This window comes from Stigmatopora nigra, chromosome 13 (assembly GCF_051989575.1).
Source record: "Stigmatopora nigra isolate UIUO_SnigA chromosome 13, RoL_Snig_1.1, whole genome shotgun sequence".
Classification (NCBI taxonomy): Eukaryota; Metazoa; Chordata; class Actinopteri; order Syngnathiformes; family Syngnathidae; genus Stigmatopora; species Stigmatopora nigra.
In genome coordinates, this window is record NC_135520.1 from 12470810 (window position 1) to 12488168 (window position 17359).

General features: G+C 47.6%; 1 protein-coding gene and 6 non-coding genes across 9 annotated transcripts in view; 6 read left to right on the plus strand and 1 right to left on the minus strand.

Annotated features, from left to right (window-relative positions):
* Positions 1-116, minus strand: part of LOC144206551 (exocyst complex component 3-like protein 4) — a 40011-nt gene extending 39895 nt beyond the window's left edge. For all 3 annotated transcript variants that reach the window (XM_077731579.1, XM_077731578.1, XM_077731580.1), the window contains exon 1: positions 1-116. This exon is cut by the window's left edge and continues 93 nt beyond it. The gene's annotated coding sequence lies outside the window, so the exon portion shown is untranslated.
* Positions 117-2458: 2342 nt separating this feature from the next.
* LOC144206912 (5S ribosomal RNA) lies at positions 2459-2577 on the plus strand. Its single transcript, XR_013328475.1, has one exon. It is a non-coding gene; the product is annotated as a 5S ribosomal RNA (ribosomal RNA).
* A 2372-nt stretch (positions 2578-4949) lies between these two features.
* On the plus strand, positions 4950-5068 carry LOC144206950 (5S ribosomal RNA). The gene has a single exon (XR_013328509.1). It is a non-coding gene; the product is annotated as a 5S ribosomal RNA (ribosomal RNA).
* Positions 5069-7441: 2373 nt separating this feature from the next.
* On the plus strand, positions 7442-7560 carry LOC144206951 (5S ribosomal RNA). The gene has a single exon (XR_013328510.1). It is a non-coding gene; the product is annotated as a 5S ribosomal RNA (ribosomal RNA).
* Positions 7561-9933: 2373 nt separating this feature from the next.
* LOC144206952 (5S ribosomal RNA) lies at positions 9934-10052 on the plus strand. The gene has a single exon (XR_013328511.1). It is a non-coding gene; the product is annotated as a 5S ribosomal RNA (ribosomal RNA).
* Positions 10053-12425: 2373 nt separating this feature from the next.
* Positions 12426-12544, plus strand: LOC144206953 (5S ribosomal RNA). Its single transcript, XR_013328512.1, has one exon. It is a non-coding gene; the product is annotated as a 5S ribosomal RNA (ribosomal RNA).
* Positions 12545-15361: 2817 nt separating this feature from the next.
* On the plus strand, positions 15362-15480 carry LOC144206954 (5S ribosomal RNA). The gene has a single exon (XR_013328513.1). It is a non-coding gene; the product is annotated as a 5S ribosomal RNA (ribosomal RNA).
* The last annotated feature ends 1879 nt before the right edge of the window (positions 15481-17359 follow it).

Genomic DNA, 17359 nt, shown 5'->3' on the forward strand with positions numbered 1-17359 from the left:
TGATTGGTATTCCTGAAAAATATTATACTGCATTCATAAACTTCTTCGAATGTGATGGTTGTCTGAATTCCGACGTTACGTCAACGCAACTGGTGTCAAAGTGAAGTGTCGTTGAGATGTCATACACATGAACGTCCAGTAGAGGAATCTAGCAGTACACTTTTCAAGACAATGGTAAAAAATAGTCAATTATCAATCAACATGGCAAGGTAGCCTGGTCTTGTGTAGTAGTTTTGACGGGCTAGAAGTCCACAAAGATGGTTAATATTGCGATATCATGTCATGTTCATTCTTTTTCTTGATTTGTTGTATTTTAGGAGGCCCCGGACACTCCCCAGGCTCCAAGCAACTGCCAGACTTGGCTTTTTGTAAGCTCCACCTCTGAACTGCAACCTTGAAACTGTATACATGTAGAAATTTTAATTCAATTTTTCCTCTCAATTTAATCTGTGAAATTGCATTGTTTTCAGTATGTGAGTGGTCAAAGTCTACTAGTAGGATTGACCCACCTGGCTATGAGAGAATCTTGATTTACAGTACCACAAAAAATAGAAGTGCAACCTTGATCAAGTACTACACATGTAGCAATTTTAATTCATTTTTTTAAAAAAATGAATCTGTAAAATATCATCTTTTTGATAAATATCTTATTTATCTATTACTATTTATTCATCATTACTATTTAGTGATTATTCATTTATCATTACCCTGCCTTTGGCCCGGAGTCAGCTGGGAAAGGCTCCAGCAACCTCATTGACTCTAATGAGGATGAAGTGTTTCAGTAAATGAATGAATGAATGAATAAATGAATAAAATAATGAATTTAAATTATTAAATATTGATAAGATTTATCATGACTATACATTGATTTAATATGTTTGCTTGTTTGTTGTTGCATCTATAGACTCAGAAAGTGGTGCAACTAAGCGCTAAACGTCTCCAGAACCGTGGAAATCCTCCTGGACTTCAGACAGAACAAGCCCGCTCCGCTCTGATGACCTCACTTGGACTACTTATTTATTTCTCATTAATTGTTTTGTATTATTTATGTCATCTCATTTCCTGAACCGCTTTATCCTCATTAGTGTCGCAGGGTGTGCTGCAGCCTATTCCAGCTGTTTCCTGGCCAGAAGCAGGGAACACCCTGGATCGGTGGCCAGCCGATCGCAGGGCAAAAGGAGACAGACAACCATGCACACTCTCACTCATACCTATGGGCAATTTAGAGTGTCCAAGAGAGAATCGAGCTGACTTGCCTTCGTCCAGGTTCATTCTGGCGTTACACGCATCTTTTTCCTGTTTATTAGCTTCAAGGACCCTAGTTACAATGGACATTTCAGTTCTCAAGGTGGGGTGGGAAAACAGGCGTGAGAAGTCGATAGTCAAGGACCCGATTTACAATAGAAGAGTAGTTCTCATCACAGGTCTTCTCCATAGTCCAGCTGTCCAAGAGGATTGTTTGGTCTAACTAAGGGGCAAAGGGTTCTTCATTGCGAGCAAATATATAATAATGTAAGATTAATAAGCTAAGTAAAGCAAAGCGTTCTTCATTGGAAGTAAATATATAATAATGTAAGACTAATAACCCTAACACTACTCCACAAAGGGCGTTTACGCAATAAAAATAACATAGATAAGTAAAATAAAAATATAAAGAGTCACATCCTGGCATGGTAAATTCTAAAATATTTGTGTATGTGAGAAATACTAATAGGACTGACCCACATTGGCTGAGACTAATAAAAAAATGTTGATTTAAAGTACCACAACTTGAAAAAGTGGACATGTAGGAATTTTAATTCCATTTTCTAGTAATGTAACCTGTGAAATTGCGTAATTCTGAATAGGTGAGTAGTTAGTAAGGTCTACTACTAGGAATGAACAACATTGGCTGGAAGTTATTTTTTAAATATAACTATCACAAAATGCTATCGAATAGAACAGAGTCCTCCTGTTCAGGGGGGATTCACATAATGCATTCGTGGATTGAAGTTTGTTTTTTAATATTCGGTCGACTTTATTTCATTTTAAAATGACAATGTACAAGCTATATGCTGCTCTTTATTTGACCGTTGAGTCTCCTAGGCCATGGCGCCTAGGGCCTCTCGGCAGCCGGACTGAATCTCGAAGGGATATGTCCCCGTTTGCCTCGTTTCCGCGCTTGCGTCGTTCATTGCCTTGCGAGTTGTGTCCACAGCAGGTGAGACAGTTTCTCCCTGAAGTGGCTGCTAGCCAGTAGAAGGGCACACCTAGACAAACAATGATTTGCACACACGGATACCTATGGACAATCTGGAGTGTTTAATTAGACTAGACAGCCGTTATACCTTGTGAATGCTCTATATTGGTCGCCAAAGAGGGGCGACTTTGATGATTGCTTTTGGAGACTGCATGCTGGATGAGTCTGTCAAGTGAGGTCTTGGAACTTTTAAATAGCTATGTTTGAGACGACCTCTCGGCTTACGGCCATACTACCCTGAATACGCCCGATCTCGTCCGATTTCGGAAGCTGAGCAGGGTCGGGCCTGATTAGTACTTGGATGGGAGACCGCCTGGGAATACCAGGTGCTGTAAGCTTTTTTATTTTTTTCTGGGGGTCGGTGTAAATGAAAGAGAGAAAGCGCACACATTCAATCGTTTAATAGTCGACTGATAGGTCTGAAAAACAACCTAGGGAGCAGGTTTGAGAAAGAGTGAGAGCAATTTACAGGATATACGTTTATTACCAGACTGCAGAAATGGGGAGAGCTCAAACAGCGTGAACCGCTCACAGTCTGTTGTCCTTGCAGCTCTCTCTGAATGGCCAGTGAGTGAGTCTTATACGTGCAGGCAAAACTGACCGTTGTCAGCCGGACTTTGGACGGATACCTTTTAGTCATTTGCAGGGCAAAAAGTAACTGATCAGTGTCTGACACTGACATGTCAACTCAATCACAAGACTAAGATTGATTGATCAGTCAGACTGTTGAGTGTTTATGCTGACATGTCAGCCATTCACAGTTTGTATGAGGACGATGCTTTTATGCTCACCAAAGCTGATATAATCTTACTATTCCCACCTCTTGTGAGTATAAATACATTGGAACCTCGTTCGTTAGCGACGCTACTTTTGAACCAAATTCTTCACAAATGACTTCGAACTGGAGTTTAGACCGACCAGGAGTGGGCGAAAGACCCTCGTTTATTTGAGGGATGATTCCTCCTTTGACCTCCCGCTCGGGAGGATCGCCTCATGGCCTGGTGTGTCAGAGTAGGAAAGACATATTTATCATTGTCAGACAGTAGCACAACACCAGGTTCTGATTGGGACATGGATTGTGGCATGTGTATACGAAATGGCACTAGCTGGGTTTCAACAATCATGGTGTGTTCGACTGTGGCATCAATGGTACGTTTGATCAAAGAAGCAGGGCAAACAACAGGTCCGGATAACAAGCACGTGAGCAATAACAGTTACGAACGGTACCAGGGCTTTCAAAAGAGTCTGTATCCATGAGCCCGAGAGGAACCAGGCAAGCCATCCTCGTTGTGGAACCGGCTCTCTTGTCATAGCGCTCCGTATGTTCTTCATAGTTTGTAGGGCATCATTGACTGAGTAGGATGCTTTGGCAGGGATGAAGGTGCAGCATGAGTCTCCTGGGCCATGGCGCCTAGGGCCTCTCGGCAGCCGGACTGATGCGTTGACGTGGGGCTGGAATCCCTAGTCAATGGCTGGCCTCCAGATGTTCCGGGTCTGGGGGGCGTTCTTTGCTGTTCTTACCCAGGGGAACAGAGCCATCAGGATTTTGGAGGAGACTGACCAGTGTTTGTGTTCGAGGGGGACATCCGAGCCCCACGCTGGATCATGGTCGTGAGCTCCAACAATCGTTCATCAGCTTTGACGGCGGTGGCCAACTTGGTGAAGTTAGCGGTCAGGATCACGCGGTGAGGTCCGCCCCCACATGGAGAAGACCAGCACTTTCTTTCTATCACCTTGACGAGTACCGGGTCGCCTGGGGACAGGACCTCCTGTGTGGGAGACAGAGAAGATGTCGGCAGATCATTTGCATTTATTACAGACAGTTCTTTCTTGGAACATTTTGCATAACCACTGATTGAGGGCAGGATCTGTTTCTCCTTTCTCTTCTACCATCCGGATCTTTTTCCCACATAGGTAGGTGGAAGGCTCTGCCCTCCACTGCCTCAAATGGTGTGCATCCCTGTGCTGTTGGAATGATTCTCATGTCTGTTTCTACCAGGCTCAGGCTTCCTAGCCGTGGTTTTCCCGTGTCTTCCGTGGTATTTCTGAGTCTTGAGTTTGACCGCTCCATTGGTTCCTTCAACGAGTCCAGCACTTTGGGGGCGGCATGCGCAACGATCTTTCAGGTTGACTCCAAGATGCCGTCCCAGAGTTTGGACCACGTGGCTCACGGAGCGATCACCATTATCACTCCAAATGACTGGTTGGTATTCCATGGCTTGGAATGATCCTTTTGCATATGGCTTTTGCGACTGCCAAGGCGTCGGCTTTCTTGGATGGGCACATCTCGACCCACTTGGTAAGTGTGTCGATGATCACAAGACAGTACTTGCATGTGCCACTTTGGTTCGCTTCGATGAAATCCATGTTCAGAATCTCGAAGGGATATGTCCCCGTTTGCCTCGTTTCCGCGCTTGCGCCGTTCATTGCCTTGCGAGTTGTGTCCACAGCAGGGGAGACAGTTTCTCCCTGAAGTGGCTGCTAGCCAGTAGAAGGGCACACCTAGACAAACAATGATTTGCACACACGGATACCTATGGACAATCTGGAGTGTTTAATTAGACTAGACAGCCGTTATACTTGTGAATGCTCTATATTGGTCGCCAAAGAGGGGCGACTTTGATGATTGCTTTTGGAGACTGCATGCTGGATGAGTCTGTCAAGTGAGGTCTTGGAACTTTTAAATAGCTATGTTTGAGACGCCCTTTCGGCTTACGGCCATACTACCCTGAATACGCCCGATCTCGTCCGATCTCGGAAGCTAAGCAGGGTCGGGCCTGGTTAGTACTTGGATGGGAGACCGCCTGGGAATACCAGGTGCTGTAAGCTTTTTTATTTTTTTCTGGGGGTCGGTGTAAATGAAAGAGAGAAAGCGCACACATTCAATCGTTTAATAGTCGACTGATAGGTCTGAAAAACAACCTAGGGAGCAGGTTTGAGAAAGAGTGAGAGCAATTTACAGGATATACGTTTATTACCAGACTGCAGAAATGGGGAGAGCTCAAACAGCGTGAACCGCTCACAGTCTGTTGTCCTTGCAGCTCTCTCTGAATGGCCAGTGAGTGAGTCTTATACGTGCAGGCAAAACTGACCGTTGTCAGCCGGACTTTGGACGGATACCTTTTAGTCATTTGCAGGGCAAAAAGTAACTGATCAGTGTCTGACACTGACATGTCAACTCAATCACAAGACTAAGATTGATTGATCAGTCAGACTGTTGAGTGTTTATGCTGACATGTCAGCCATTCACAGTTTGTATGAGGACGATGCTTTTATGCTCACCAAAGCTGATATAATCTTACTATTCCCACCTCTTGTGAGTATAAATACATTGGAACCTCGTTCGTTAGCGACGCTACTTTTGAACCAAATTCTTCACAAATGACTTCGAACTGGAGTTTAGACCGACCAGGAGTGGGCGAAAGACCCTCGTTTATTTGAGGGATGATTCCTCCTTTGACCTCCCGCTCGGGAGGATCGCCTCATGGCCTGGTGTGTCAGAGTAGGAAAGACATATTTATCATTGTCAGACAGTAGCACAACACCAGGTTCTGATTGGGACATGGATTGTGGCATGTGTATACGAAATGGCACTAGCTGGGTTTCAACAATCATGGTGTGTTCGACTGTGGCATCAATGGTACGTTTGATCAAAGAAGCAGGGCAAACAACAGGTCCGGATAACAAGCACGTGAGCAATAACAGTTACGAACGGTACCAGGGCTTTCAAAAGAGTCTGTATCCATGAGCCTGAGAGGAACCAGGCAAGCCATCCTCGTTGTGGAACCGGCTCTCTTGTCATAGCGCTCCGTATGTTCTTCATAGTTTGTAGGGCATCATTGACTGAGTAGGATGCTTTGGCAGGGATGAAGGTGCAGCATGAGTCTCCTGGGCCATGGCGCCTAGGGCCTCTCGGCAGCCGGACTGATGCGTTGACGTGGGGCTGGAATCCCTAGTCAATGGCTGGCCTCCAGATGTTCCGGGTCTGGGGGGCGTTCTTTGCTGTTCTTACCCAGGGGAACAGAGCCATCAGGATTTTGGAGGAGACTGACCAGTGTTTGTGTTCGAGGGGGACATCCGAGCCCCACACTGGATCATGGTCGTGAGCTCCAACAATCGTTCATCAGCTTTGACGGCGGTGGCCAACTTGGTGAAGTTAGCGGTCAGGATCACGCGGTGAGGTCCGCCCCCACATGGAGAAGACCAGCACTTTCTTTCTATCACCTTGACGAGTACCGGGTCGCCTGGGGACAGGACCTCCTGTGTGGGAGACAGAGAAGATGTCGGCAGATCATTTGCATTTATTACAGACAGTTCTTTCTTGGAACATTTTGCATAACCACTGATTGAGGGCAGGATCTGTTTCTCCTTTCTCTTCTACCATCCGGATCTTTTTCCCACATAGGTAGGTGGAAGGCTCTGCCCTCCACTGCCTCAAATGGTGTGCATCCCTGTGCTGTTGGAATGATTCTCATGTCTGTTTCTACCAGGCTCAGGCTTCCTAGCCGTGGTTTTCCCGTGTCTTCCGTGGTATTTCTGAGTCTTGAGTTTGACCGCTCCATTGGTTCCTTCAACGAGTCCAGCACTTTGGGGGCGGCATGCGCAACGATCTTTCAGGTTGACTCCAAGATGCCGTCCCAGAGTTTGGACCACGTGGCTCACGGAGCGATCACCATTATCACTCCAAATGACTGGTTGGTATTCCATGGCTTGGAATGATCCTTTTGCATATGGCTTTTGCGACTGCCAAGGCGTCGGCTTTCTTGGATGGGCACATCTCGACCCACTTGGTAAGTGTGTCGATGATCACAAGACAGTACTTGCATGTGCCACTTTGGTTCGCTTCGATGAAATCCATGTTCAGAATCTCGAAGGGATATGTCCCCGTTTGCCTCGTTTCCGCGCTTGCGCCGTTCATTGCCTTGCGAGTTGTGTCCACAGCAGGTGAGACAGTTTCTCCCTGAAGTGGCTGCTAGCCAGTAGAAGGGCACACCTAGACAAACAATGATTTGCACACACGGATACCTATGGACAATCTGGAGTGTTTAATTAGACTAGACAGCCGTTATACCTTGTGAATGCTCTATATTGGTCGCCAAAGAGGGGCGACTTTGATGATTGCTTTTGGAGACTGCATGCTGGATGAGTCTGTCAAGTGAGGTCTTGGAACTTTTAAATAGCTATGTTTGAGACGCCCTCTCGGCTTACGGCCATACTACCCTGAATACGCCCGATCTCGTCCGATCTCGGAAGCTAAGCAGGGTCGGGCCTGGTTAGTACTTGGATGGGAGACCGCCTGGGAATACCAGGTGCTGTAAGCTTTTTTATTTTTTTCTGGGGGTCGGTGTAAATGAAAGAGAGAAAGCGCACACATTCAATCGTTTAATAGTCGACTGATAGGTCTGAAAAACAACCTAGGGAGCAGGTTTGAGAAAGAGTGAGAGCAATTTACAGGATATACGTTTATTACCAGACTGCAGAAATGGGGAGAGCTCAAACAGCGTGAACCGCTCACAGTCTGTTGTCCTTGCAGCTCTCTCTGAATGGCCAGTGAGTGAGTCTTATACGTGCAGGCAAAACTGACCGTTGTCAGCCGGACTTTGGACGGATACCTTTTAGTCATTTGCAGGGCAAAAAGTAACTGATCAGTGTCTGACACTGACATGTCAACTCAATCACAAGACTAAGATTGATTGATCAGTCAGACTGTTGAGTGTTTATGCTGACATGTCAGCCATTCACAGTTTGTATGAGGACGATGCTTTTATGCTCACCAAAGCTGATATAATCTTACTATTCCCACCTCTTGTGAGTATAAATACATTGGAACCTCGTTCGTTAGCGACGCTACTTTTGAACCAAATTCTTCACAAATGACTTCGAACTGGAGTTTAGACCGACCAGGAGTGGGCGAAAGACCCTCGTTTATTTGAGGGATGATTCCTCCTTTGACCTCCCGCTCGGGAGGATCGCCTCATGGCCTGGTGTGTCAGAGTAGGAAAGACATATTTATCATTGTCAGACAGTAGCACAACACCAGGTTCTGATTGGGACATGGATTGTGGCATGTGTATACGAAATGGCACTAGCTGGGTTTCAACAATCATGGTGTGTTCGACTGTGGCATCAATGGTACGTTTGATCAAAGAAGCAGGGCAAACAACAGGTCCGGATAACAAGCACGTGAGCAATAACAGTTACGAACGGTACCAGGGCTTTCAAAAGAGTCTGTATCCATGAGCCCGAGAGGAACCAGGCAAGCCATCCTCGTTGTGGAACCGGCTCTCTTGTCATAGCGCTCCGTATGTTCTTCATAGTTTGTAGGGCATCATTGACTGAGTAGGATGCTTTGGCAGGGATGAAGGTGCAGCATGAGTCTCCTGGGCCATGGCGCCTAGGGCCTCTCGGCAGCCGGACTGATGCGTTGACGTGGGCCTGGAATCCCTAGTCAATGGCTGGCCTCCAGATGTTCCGGGTCTGGGGGGCGTTCTTTGCTGTTCTTACCCAGGGGAACAGAGCCATCAGGATTTTGGAGGAGACTGACCAGTGTTTGTGTTCGAGGGGGACATCCGAGCCCCACACTGGATCATGGTCGTGAGCTCCAACAATCGTTCATCAGCTTTGACGGCGGTGGCCAACTTGGTGAAGTTAGCGGTCAGGATCACGCGGTGAGGTCCGCCCCCACATGGAGAAGGACAGCACTTTCTTTCTATCACCTTGACGAGTACCGGGTCGCCTGGGGACAGGACCTCCTGTGTGGGAGACAGAGAAGATGTCGGCAGATCATTTGCATTTATTACAGACAGTTCTTTCTTGGAACATTTTGCATAACCACTGATTGAGGGCAGGATCTGTTTCTCCTTTCTCTTCTACCATCCGGATCTTTTTCCCCCATAGGTAGGTGGAAGGCTCTGCCCTCCACTGCCTCAAATGGTGTGCATCCCTGTGCTGTTGGAATGATTCTCATGTCTGTTTCTACCAGGCTCAGGCTTCCTAGCCGTGGTTTTCCCGTGTCTTCCGTGGTATTTCTGAGTCTTGAGTTTGACCGCTCCATTGGTTCCTTCAACGAGTCCAGCACTTTGGGGGCGGCATGCGCAACGATCTTTCAGGTTGACTCCAAGATGCCGTCCCAGAGTTTGGACCACGTGGCTCACGGAGCGATCACCATTATCACTCCAAATGACTGGTTGGTATTCCATGGCTTGGAATGATCCTTTTGCATATGGCTTTTGCGACTGCCAAGGCGTCGGCTTTCTTGGATGGGCACATCTCGACCCACTTGGTAAGTGTGTCGATGATCACAAGACAGTACTTGCATGTGCCACTTTGGTTCGCTTCGATGAAATCCATGTTCAGAATCTCGAAGGGATATGTCCCCGTTTGCCTCGTTTCCGCGCTTGCGCCGTTCATTGCCTTGCGAGTTGTGTCCACAGCAGGTGAGACAGTTTCTCCCTGAAGTGGCTGCTAGCCAGTAGAAGGGCACACCTAGACAAACAATGATTTGCACACACGGATACCTATGGACAATCTGGAGTGTTTAATTAGACTAGACAGCCGTTATACCTTGTGAATGCTCTATATTGGTCGCCAAAGAGGGGCGACTTTGATGATTGCTTTTGGAGACTGCATGCTGGATGAGTCTGTCAAGTGAGGTCTTGGAACTTTTAAATAGCTATGTTTGAGACGACCTCTCGGCTTACGGCCATACTACCCTGAATACGCCCGATCTCGTCCGATCTCGGAAGCTAAGCAGGGTCGGGCCTGGTTAGTACTTGGATGGGAGACCGCCTGGGAATACCAGGTGCTGTAAGCTTTTTTATTTTTTTCTGGGGGTCGGTGTAAATGAAAGAGAGAAAGCGCACACATTCAATCGTTTAATAGTCGACTGATAGGTCTGAAAAACAACCTAGGGAGCAGGTTTGAGAAAGAGTGAGAGCAATTTACAGGATATACGTTTATTACCAGACTGCAGAAATGGGGAGAGCTCAAACAGCGTGAACCGCTCACAGTCTGTTGTCCTTGCAGCTCTCTCTGAATGGCCAGTGAGTGAGTCTTATACGTGCAGGCAAAACTGACCGTTGTCAGCCGGACTTTGGACGGATACCTTTTAGTCATTTGCAGGGCAAAAAGTAACTGATCAGTGTCTGACACTGACATGTCAACTCAATCACAAGACTAAGATTGATTGATCAGTCAGACTGTTGAGTGTTTATGCTGACATGTCAGCCATTCACAGTTTGTATGAGGACGATGCTTTTATGCTCACCAAAGCTGATATAATCTTACTATTCCCACCTCTTGTGAGTATAAATACATTGGAACCTCGTTCGTTAGCGACGCTACTTTTGAACCAAATTCTTCACAAATGACTTCGAACTGGAGTTTAGACCGACCAGGAGTGGGCGAAAGACCCTCGTTTATTTGAGGGATGATTCCTCCTTTGACCTCCCGCTCGGGAGGATCGCCTCATGGCCTGGTGTGTCAGAGTAGGAAAGACATATTTATCATTGTCAGACAGTAGCACAACACCAGGTTCTGATTGGGACATGGATTGTGGCATGTGTATACGAAATGGCACTAGCTGGGTTTCAACAATCATGGTGTGTTCGACTGTGGCATCAATGGTACGTTTGATCAAAGAAGCAGGGCAAACAACAGGTCCGGATAACAAGCACGTGAGCAATAACAGTTACGAACGGTACCAGGGCTTTCAAAAGAGTCTGTATCCATGAGCCCGAGAGGAACCAGGCAAGCCATCCTCGTTGTGGAACCGGCTCTCTTGTCATAGCGCTCCGTATGTTCTTCATAGTTTGTAGGGCATCATTGACTGAGTAGGATGCTTTGGCAGGGATGAAGGTGCAGCATGAGTCTCCTGGGCCATGGCGCCTAGGGCCTCTCGGCAGCCGGACTGATGCGTTGACGTGGGCCTGGAATCCCTAGTCAATGGCTGGCCTCCAGATGTTCCGGGTCTGGGGGGTGTTCTTTGCTGTTCTTACCCAGGGGAACAGAGCCATCAGGATTTTGGAGGAGACTGACCAGTGTTTGTGTTCGAGGGGGACATCCGAGCCCCACACTGGATCATGGTCGTGAGCTCCAACAATCGTTCATCAGCTTTGACGGCGGTGGCCAACTTGGTGAAGTTAGCGGTCAGGATCACGCGGTGAGGTCCGCCCCCACATGGAGAAGACCAGCACTTTCTTTCTATCACCTTGACGAGTACCGGGTCGCCTGGGGACAGGACCTCCTGTGTGGGAGACAGAGAAGATGTCGGCAGATCATTTGCATTTATTACAGACAGTTCTTTCTTGGAACATTTTGCATAACCACTGATTGAGGGCAGGATCTGTTTCTCCTTTCTCTTCTACCATCCGGATCTTTTTCCCACATAGGTAGGTGGAAGGCTCTGCCCTCCACTGCCTCAAATGGTGTGCATCCCTGTGCTGTTGGAATGATTCTCATGTCTGTTTCTACCAGGCTCAGGCTTCCTAGCCGTGGTTTTCCCGTGTCTTCCGTGGTATTTCTGAGTCTTGAGTTTGACCGCTCCATTGGTTCCTTCAACGAGTCCAGCACTTTGGGGGCGGCATGCGCAACGATCTTTCAGGTTGACTCCAAGATGCCGTCCCAGAGTTTGGACCACGTGGCTCACGGAGCGATCACCATTATCACTCCAAATGACTGGTTGGTATTCCATGGCTTGGAATGATCCTTTTGCATATGGCTTTTGCGACTGCCAAGGCGTCGGCTTTCTTGGATGGGCACATCTCGACCCACTTGGTAAGTGTGTCGATGATCACAAGACAGTACTTGCATGTGCCACTTTGGTTCGCTTCGATGAAATCCATGTTCAGAATCTCGAAGGGATATGTCCCCGTTTGCCTCGTTTCCGCGCTTGCGTCGTTCATTGCCTTGCGAGTTGTGTCCACAGCAGGTGAGACAGTTTCTCCCTGAAGTGGCTGCTAGCCAGTAGAAGGGCACACCTAGACAAACAATGATTTGCACACACGGATACCTATGGACAATCTGGAGTGTTTAATTAGACTAGACAGCCGTTATACCTTGTGAATGCTCTATATTGGTCGCCAAAGAGGGGCGACTTTGATGATTGCTTTTGGAGACTGCATGCTGGATGAGTCTGTCAAGTGAGGTCTTGGAACTTTTAAATAGCTATGTTTGAGACATCCTCTCGGCTTACGGCCATACTACCCTGAATACGCCCGATCTCGTCCGATCTCGGAAGCTAAGCAGGGTCGGGCCTGGTTAGTACTTGGATGGGAGACCGCCTGGGAATACCAGGTGCTGTAAGCTTTTTTATTTTTTTCTGGGGGTCGGTGTAAATGAAAGAGAGAAAGCGCACACATTCAATCGTTTAATAGTCGACTGATAGGTCTGAAAAACAACCTAGGGAGCAGGTTTGAGAAAGAGTGAGAGCAATTTACAGGATATACGTTTATTACCAGACTGCAGAAATGGGGAGAGCTCAAACAGCGTGAACCGCTCACAGTCTGTTGTCCTTGCAGCATACCTGTCAACCTCGAACCATTTGTGATCTTACCAAATTTTGTTTTCGCCCTTACATATATGTATAAATACATGGAAAATCTTACCACTTTACTTTTTTGTAAAAAATCACGAACAACAAGTGAAAATGAAAGTAAACATAAACAAGGGAACAGGAAACGGAAATCACATGGTGAAAGTGTTACAAAACGAAATGTTTATCATGATCTTTTTTTTTTAGCCAATCAGAGGCGCCGGTACATATATCACTTGGCAGACATGCGTTTCCGGGAAGAAACAATGGCGGATGGTGAAAAATGGCTAGAAAGTGCCTTAATTTATTTTTTTTTCTCAAAATCACCGTTTAGCGTACCATTTTCATGTGTACAGCGTACCAATATAAAAATGGGCTTTCAGTTGTACCAATTACGGCGAGAACGTACCAGTTGACAGGTATGTTGCAGCTCTCTCTGAATGGCCAGTGAGTGAGTCTTATACGTGCAGGCAAAACTGACCGTTGTCAGCCGGACTTTGGACGGATACCTTTTAGTCATTTGCAGGGCAAAAAGTAACTGATCAGTGTCTGACACTGACATGTCAACTCAATCACAAGACTAAGATTGATTGATCAGTCAGACTGTTGAGTGTTTATGCTGACATGTCAGCCATTCACAGTTTGTATGAGGACGATGCTTTTATGCTCACCAAAGCTGATATAATCTTACTATTCCCACCTCTTGTGAGTATAAATACATTGGAACCTCGTTCGTTAGCGACGCTACTTTTGAACCAAATTCTTCACAAATGACTTCGAACTGGAGTTTAGACCGACCAGGAGTGGGCGAAAGACCCTCGTTTATTTGAGGGATGATTCCTCCTTTGACCTCCCGCTCGGGAGGATCGCCTCATGGCCTGGTGTGTCAGAGTAGGAAAGACATATTTATCATTGTCAGACAGTAGCACAACACCAGGTTCTGATTGGGACATGGATTGTGGCATGTGTATACGAAATGGCACTAGCTGGGTTTCAACAATCATGGTGTGTTCGACTGTGGCATCAATGGTACGTTTGATCAAAGAAGCAGGGCAAACAACAGGTCCGGATAACAAGCACGTGAGCAATAACAGTTACGAACGGTACCAGGGCTTTCAAAAGAGTCTGTATCCATGAGCCCGAGAGGAACCAGGCAAGCCATCCTCGTTGTGGAACCGGCTCTCTTGTCATAGCGCTCCGTATGTTCTTCATAGTTTGTAGGGCATCATTGACTGAGTAGGATGCTTTGGCAGGGATGAAGGTGCAGCATGAGTCTCCTGGGCCATGGCGCCTAGGGCCTCTCGGCAGCCGGACTGATGCGTTGACGTGGGCCTGGAATCCCTAGTCAATGGCTGGCCTCCAGATGTTCCGGGTCTGGGGGGTGTTCTTTGCTGTTCTTACCCAGGGGAACAGAGCCATCAGGATTTTGGAGGAGACTGACCAGTGTTTGTGTTCGAGGGGGACATCCGAGCCCCACACTGGATCATGGTCGTGAGCTCCAACAATCGTTCATCAGCTTTGACGGCGGTGGCCAACTTGGTGAAGTTAGCGGTCAGGATCACGCGGTGAGGTCCGCCCCCACATGGAGAAGACCAGCACTTTCTTTCTATCACCTTGACGAGTACCGGGTCGCCTGGGGACAGGACCTCCTGTGTGGGAGACAGAGAAGATGTCGGCAGATCATTTGCATTTATTACAGACAGTTCTTTCTTGGAACATTTTGCATAACCACTGATTGAGGGCAGGATCTGTTTCTCCTTTCTCTTCTACCATCCGGATCTTTTTCCCACATAGGTAGGTGGAAGGCTCTGCCCTCCACTGCCTCAAATGGTGTGCATCCCTGTGCTGTTGGAATGATTCTCATGTCTGTTTCTACCAGGCTCAGGCTTCCTAGCCGTGGTTTTCCCGTGTCTTCCGTGGTATTTCTGAGTCTTGAGTTTGACCGCTCCATTGGTTCCTTCAACGAGTCCAGCACTTTGGGGGCGGCATGCGCAACGATCTTTCAGGTTGACTCCAAGATGCCGTCCCAGAGTTTGGACCACGTGGCTCACGGAGCGATCACCATTATCACTCCAAATGACTGGTTGGTATTCCATGGCTTGGAATGATCCTTTTGCATATGGCTTTTGCGACTGCCAAGGCGTCGGCTTTCTTGGATGGGCACATCTCGACCCACTTGGTAAGTGTGTCGATGATCACAAGACAGTACTTGCATGTGCCACTTTGGTTCGCTTCGATGAAATCCATGTTCAGAATCTCGAAGGGATATGTCCCCGTTTGCCTCGTTTCCGCGCTTGCGCCGTTCATTGCCTTGCGAGTTGTGTCCACAGCAGGTGAGACAGTTTCTCCCTGAAGTGGCTGCTAGCCAGTAGAAGGGCACACCTAGACAAACAATGATTTGCACACACGGATACCTATGGACAATCTGGAGTGTTTAATTAGACTAGACAGCCGTTATACCTTGTGAATGCTCTATATTGGTCGCCAAAGAGGGGCGACTTTGATGATTGCTTTTGGAGACTGCATGCTGGATGAGTCTGTCAAGTGAGGTCTTGGAACTTTTAAATAGCTATGTTTGAGACGCCCTCTCGGCTTACGGCCATACTACCCTGAATACGCCCGATCTCGTCCGATCTCGGAAGCTAAGCAGGGTCGGGCCTGGTTAGTACTTGGATGGGAGACCGCCTGGGAATACCAGGTGCTGTAAGCTTTTTTATTTTTTTCTGGGGGTCGGTGTAAATGAAAGAGAGAAAGCGCACACATTCAATCGTTTAATAGTCGACTGATAGGTCTGAAAAACAACCTAGGGAGCAGGTTTGAGAAAGAGTGAGAGCAATTTACAGGATATACGTTTATTACCAGACTGCAGAAATGGGGAGAGCTCAAACAGCGTGAACCGCTCACAGTCTGTTGTCCTTGCAGCTCTCTCTGAATGGCCAGTGAGTGAGTCTTATACGTGCAGGCAAAACTGACCGTTGTCAGCCGGACTTTGGACGGATACCTTTTAGTCATTTGCAGGGCAAAAAGTAACTGATCAGTGTCTGACACTGACATGTCAACTCAATCACAAGACTAAGATTGATTGATCAGTCAGACTGTTGAGTGTTTATGCTGACATGTCAGCCATTCACAGTTTGTATGAGGACGATGCTTTTATGCTCACCAAAGCTGATATAATCTTACTATTCCCACCTCTTGTGAGTATAAATACATTGGAACCTCGTTCGTTAGCGACGCTACTTTTGAACCAAATTCTTCACAAATGACTTCGAACTGGAGTTTAGACCGACCAGGAGTGGGCGAAAGACCCTCGTTTATTTGAGGGATGATTCCTCCTTTGACCTCCCGCTCGGGAGGATCGCCTCATGGCCTGGTGTGTCAGAGTAGGAAAGACATATTTATCATTGTCAGACAGTAGCACAACACCAGGTTCTGATTGGGACATGGATTGTGGCATGTGTATACGAAATGGCACTAGCTGGGTTTCAACAATCATGGTGTGTTCGACTGTGGCATCAATGGTACGTTTGATCAAAGAAGCAGGGCAAACAACAGGTCCGGATAACAAGCACGTGAGCAATAACAGTTACGAACGGTACCAGGGCTTTCAAAAGAGTCTGTATCCATGAGCCCGAGAGGAACCAGGCAAGCCATCCTCGTTGTGGAACCGGCTCTCTTGTCATAGCGCTCCGTATGTTCTTCATAGTTTGTAGGGCATCATTGACTGAGTAGGATGCTTTGGCAGGGATGAAGGTGCAGCATGAGTCTCCTGGGCCATGGCGCCTAGGGCCTCTCGGCAGCCGGACTGATGCGTTGACGTGGGCCTGGAATCCCTAGTCAATGGCTGGCCTCCAGATGTTCCGGGTCTGGGGGGCGTTCTTTGCTGTTCTTACCCAGGGGAACAGAGCCATCAGGATTTTGGAGGAGACTGACCAGTGTTTGTGTTCGAGGGGGACATCCGAGCCCCACACTGGATCATGGTCGTGAGCTCCAACAATCGTTCATCAGCTTTGACGGCGGTGGCCAACTTGGTGAAGTTAGCGGTCAGGATCACGCGGTGAGGTCCGCCCCCACATGGAGAAGACCAGCACTTTCTTTCTATCACCTTGACGAGTACCGGGTCGCCTGGGGACAGGACCTCCTGTGTGGGAGACAGAGAAGATGTCGGCAGATCATTTGCATTTATTACAGACAGTTCTTTCTTGGAACATTTTGCATAACCACTGATTGAGGGCAGGATCTTTTTCTCCTTTCTCTTCTACCATCCGGATCTTTTTCCCACATAGGTAGGTGGAAGGCTCTGCCCTCCACTGCCTCAAATGGTGTGCATCCCTGTGCTGTTGGAATGATTCTCATGTCTGTTTCTACCAGGCTCAGGCTTCCTAGCCGTGGTTTTCCCGTGTCTTCCGTGGTATTTCTGAGTCTTGAGTTTGACCGCTCCATTGGTTCCTTCAACGAGTCCAGCACTTTGGGGGCGGCATGCGCAACGATCTTTCAGGTTGACTCCAAGATGCCGTCCCAGAGTTTGGACCACGTGGCTCACGGAGCGATCACCATTATCACTCCAAATGACTGGTTGGTATTCCATG